Consider the following 5,000-nt stretch of genomic DNA (forward strand, 5'->3'; position numbering starts at 1 on the left):
TTCCAATTAATACAACCGCAAGCTCGCCAATGTAAGAGATTCGAAATAAAGAAGATCCGTAGTTATCCTTATTAATCTCCTTCCAGATTCTTTATATGTGCACACACACACACAGTCAATCATCTGACTCCCGCTCAGAAGTTTAGGAAAGCAGAGAGAAGATTAGAAGAATTTGTAGTCTTTCACCAACTCATTCTTTCCAAACAATAGCCAATGGTTTAATTAGAACATACAAATTGGTTTGTTTCTGACATAGCAATTATCAACTCATTCCTCAAATTCTCAAATACTTTCTTGCTTACAATAATCAATTCATGACCTTTTGAAACTCATTCATTCATTGTCCACGACCTTGTGAAACTCACTCATTCATTGTCAACGTCATAACATATTTACAAGGACAAGAAAGCAAATAAACAAAACATAACTTTTACGTTATGTAGAGGTGACGATGTAGCTAGCCTTCAACCTTACGGCCTCCATCGCACCCTCGCCACTCTGGCACCACCCCGCACAAGTCAGACTGGGGCGGCCTGTTACAAAATATAACACCCTACTGTAACAACTAACAATATTCAAAAACACACCAACCGAGCACAAGAAAATTATACAATTCCGAAATTATTCAAGTACACAAGTCATGTCCGCGCATACAAAAGAAATGTTCAAGTTCACACAAAACTAGCAAAGTACCTCATCTTCCAATATGGCGGCACCCATACAAAAGTCCAAGTCATCCCGGCAATGTTTCCCGGTTCCAAAGTTGACATCAAAACCAAGAGCAGGTTTTCTCATCCGAGAGCCCAGGTCGAATGACTTTCAATTGTCAGGCAGTTTACAATCACAACTCACAAAATCAGGCGGTTGCGATTATAACGCGAACAACTCGCACAGTTGTAAATTCACGTGCCGCGAACCCAGTTTGACCGTCCGTAGCTAACCATGGAATTTTACTGAACTGTTAAAAGTTTCCACTCTCAAAGTTAAACCACTCCTGACAACCTCTTTGTATTACAAAAAGCACTAGTTATATCCCTTCAACTATAAACACCATAACCGCCATTCATTACAGCCGAGACTATTTGGCAGTCGTGTCCCTGTAAGAAGGCTACATGCAGACAGACAGATCTAGATCTAGTGTCTCTCTTTCTTGCACAGTGTCACCTAAGCTTACTGTGTGTGTGGGTGTGTATGTGTGACGGAGTGATTGAGTTTGTGTTACTGTTTGTCTATTTCTTACGTGAGCCTTGAAGGCTTCGCCTCTTGTTTTGTTTGTTGCGAAAAGCGAAAAAAACCGTTGGGGTCGGCGCTTAAAAATAGGGTCGGTCGGGTTACCGGAAACAGACATATCTTTCTTTTTGGCCTTACCTTCATCGCTTCCTCTATTCTCTTTTCTCTAGCTCCTACCTCCCCCATAATCCAATTCTAATGCTGTTCCTCCCCCTTCTAACTTTTCTTCATGAATTCCTCGTCTACGCCATCCGATTCTGATCCTCCCTCCATTGTTTCCCCTGTTCCTCTTTCCTCTTTGCTCTTACACCTTATTTTCTTTCTCCATTGCTTATTTCTTCAGTCACAACCCCCCCCCCCCCCCTATTTATCGTCGCTCCTTCCTCCCTCGTCAGCGCGGCCAGGGGGTGGTATATTGTGCTTCGTTGTTGATTTCCTTCTGTACTTTTTTTCCATCTGATTTTCATAAACAGCAGTATCTACCTACACTGCGACGCAATGCGAACAGTTGGCCAATACCATTGACTGCAGTCTGTAGTAGCGTTTACACTCCACTCAGTACTTACATACTAGTAAGTACTCTTGCAATAATTTGACATTTACACTAGAAATCGGGTGGTTGAAGAAGGTCAAGGACGTCGACCTGAGTGACGTACGTACTGTGTTGCTCGAGTTATCCTTTTGAAACTGCTGTATCTGTCTGGTATAGATAGACTGTTTGTGCGGTATAGAAATGACTGTCTGCCTGTCTGTCTGTCTCTCTCTATCTCTGTGTGTCTGTGTGTGTCTGTGTGCATGTGACCGTGTGTGTCAAAGTGTGTGTTTTAATGTATACCATTACCAATGACCAAGTTGGCATGTATGCTATGAACATTTTTTTTTCTCTCTTTGTCTGATTTAATAACCATGTTTTTATGTTTTTGCTTTGCTTCTTCTTCTGCTTTAATATTATGCACTGCTTAGTTAATTCCCTCTTGGGCGAGGGCTGGATGAAAAAAGATCTTTGCTGTATCTACTCCATTACCCTCGAAAAATAAAGTTGGTTCGTTCGTTCGTTCGTTCGTTCTGTATCTCTCTCTCTCTCTCACACTCTCTCTCTCTCTCTCTCTCTCTCTCTCTCTCTCTCTCTCTCACTCTGTCTCTCTCTCACTCTGTCTCTCTCTCACACTCTCTCTCACACTCTCTCTCTCTCTCTCTCTCTCTCTCTCTCTCTCTCTCTCTCTCTCTCTCTCTCTCTCTCTCTCTTGCACCCCCTCCTCTCTCTCTCCTCCCCTTCTCTCTCCCTCCTCTCTCTCAGATCCACACTCATCACTTCTTATCCAAGTGTTATTGTAGATCTTACCGGATTTAGGAAATTGTGGGCCGGTACCAGGGTTTCCTGTGCATCATTGTGGAGTGGGGCTAGAATTTCCGCTACTGTCTTTGGCCGTGTCTGTGTGTGGCTGACACCTTTGTGTTATTTCTCAGCGGGTGTGCTAGCAATCATGCTATCATATCCCGACTTTTCTTGTCAACGGGGGGGGGGGGGGGGGGGGGGGGGGAGGGAGGGGGGAGCGAAAGGATTACCTTGTTAGCCTGCAAGCGGTACGGGTAATTCCTTTTGGCCTGTCAGGCATGAGACCAAGGGTAGGGCGGATGGTGGCGAGAGAGGTGAAGGGACGGGGAATGTTTACAGTGCCCACCAAGCAGTGCCCACCAGTGTTTAGCTCAGGCACCGTCGCGGCAGACGCGCCTTAGTTCTATGCAGGAAAATGCAGCGCGCTATTCTGGTCATCTGGCTAACTATCGAACTCATCTCTAGGGCAGACTGATACCAAGAGGTGTAAGTTACACCCGCCTTCAGGCTCAGGCATTTTCAAACGCTCGACTCAAGACTGCATGTGTTGGTGATTTTTGCTTTGCTTGGCCGTCCAGCTGTGTGGTTTTCGTTGGCCCGTACGCTTCGTTATGCCGGCCATGGCTCTTTGCAAGACACTTTGTATTGGTACTTCTGTGGTTTATTGGTTATTCTCTCTTGCTCCCTCTCTCTCTCTCTCAGTCTCTCGCTCTATCTTTGCCGGGTATGCTTTTTGTGTGTCAATGTTTGTCCGTCAGCATATCTATTCATGCTTGCAAGCTGCTACTCGTCAAAAAGCTAAGTGAGCCACTACGTTTGAGCATTGTTTAGGACCGAGCAGACCTCTTGTGTCGGAATAGATGAATTCCGAGAATAACTCTGTTGGGTTTGAATGGCCCGGGCTGTGCTGAAAGAGTGAATACCCTTGCTGTTTACTCGGACAAACATTGGCTGGGCAATCACTAGCGAGGGGTGTGTCGGAAACACTGTGACGTGGACAGGAGCGGCACGTGTGAAGTTATTACACCCCCGGTATAGGGGTGTGTATAGGATTCGGTCGATGTGTTTGTTTGTGTGTTTGTGTGTTTGTGTTCGCATATAGATCTCAAGAATGAACGGACCGATCGTCACCAAACTTGGTGAACAGGTTCTATACATTCCTGAGACGGTCCTTACAAAAATTGGGACCAGTCAAACACACGGTTAGGGAGTTATTGGTGGATTAAGATTTTACAAGGACTTATAGAGAAACATATTCATGGTCAAAGGGAAATAACCTTCTCAGTTGGTGGCAGTGAGAATGGGTGCAGTGAGAATGGTTATTTCCCTTTGACCAACGTGGGTGTTTTTCCTACCTCGAAGGAATTTCTTGTTTGTTAGAGGAAACACTGAGGCACGCTACACGTGACATTATAGGCATTCCTCAGTGTTTCTGTAGAAACGTATTCACTCTTTCTCAAGCCATACAACCCGACAGAGTTATTTCCGAAAAGCCCTTGATTGCGTGACATGGTGGCGGGGATGTAATGGAGCCTGAGTGATGGACTGCCAAGAATCATGTGAATGCACCCCCTTGTCTGTCTTGAACGTACAATGTGTTTCTCTCTCAGCCTCCCCTCTGCTTTCCTGTGAATAGTATCAGACGGCGTACTATCTTTCGGTGGCATATATTGTCAATGTCTGCCTAAAATGCAGAGTATACATTTCTCTCTCAGCCTCCCCCCTCCCCCCCCCCCACCCCCCCCCCCCCCCCCCCCCCCCCCCCCCACCCCACCACCGTCTTTCTTCTGAATTGTATCAGACGGTGTAGTATATTTATGTGGCATATACTTCCATTGTCTGCCTAAAATGCAGAGTATACATTTCTCTCTCAGCTTCTCCCCTGCTTTCCTCTGAATAGTATCAGACGGTGAGGTATCGTTGTGTGGCATATATTGTCAATGTCTGCCTAAAATGCAGAGTATACATTTCTCTCTCAGACTTTCCTCTGAGTTATAGAAGACGTCGCTGTGTTTGAGGCTTGAGTGCCACATATGTTCAGGAAAGAGATATATATACATAAAGAGATATACAGAGAGACATACAGACAGACATACAGACAGACATACAGACAGACATACAGACACTTACAGGGGGGAGAAGGAGGGTAAGAAAGAAAGAGAGAGATGGGTGAGTTTGAGAGACAGGCAGACATGACAGACAGGCAGAGATAGACAGACAAGACAAACAGGCAGACATATAGACAGGCAGACATATAGACAGGCAGACATATAGACAGGCAGACATATAGACAGGCAGACAGACAGGCAGACATATAGACAGGCAGACATATAGACAGGCAGACAGACAGGCAGACAGACAAACAGACAGACAGGCAGACAGACTGACTGACACAGGCAGACAGACTGACAGACTGAGACAGACAGACAGACAG

At 45.4% G+C, this 5,000-nt stretch overlaps 1 protein-coding gene and 1 long non-coding RNA gene across 3 annotated transcripts in view; one reads left to right on the forward strand and one right to left on the reverse strand.

Moving 5' to 3' along the window:
* The window catches only part of LOC138980475 (neuronal acetylcholine receptor subunit alpha-6-like), a 113,921-nt gene that overhangs the window by 54,437 nt on the left and 54,484 nt on the right, over positions 1 to 5,000 (forward strand). The window lies entirely within an intron of this gene.
* LOC138980915 (uncharacterized) lies at positions 218 to 1,069 on the reverse strand. The gene is made up of 2 exons (XR_011460494.1): positions 694 to 1,069; positions 218 to 533 (listed from the first exon to the last, which is right to left on the reverse strand). It is a non-coding gene; the product is annotated as an uncharacterized lncRNA (long non-coding RNA).

This window comes from Littorina saxatilis, linkage group LG11 (assembly GCF_037325665.1).
Source record: "Littorina saxatilis isolate snail1 linkage group LG11, US_GU_Lsax_2.0, whole genome shotgun sequence".
NCBI classification, from domain to species: Eukaryota; Metazoa; Mollusca; class Gastropoda; order Littorinimorpha; family Littorinidae; genus Littorina; species Littorina saxatilis.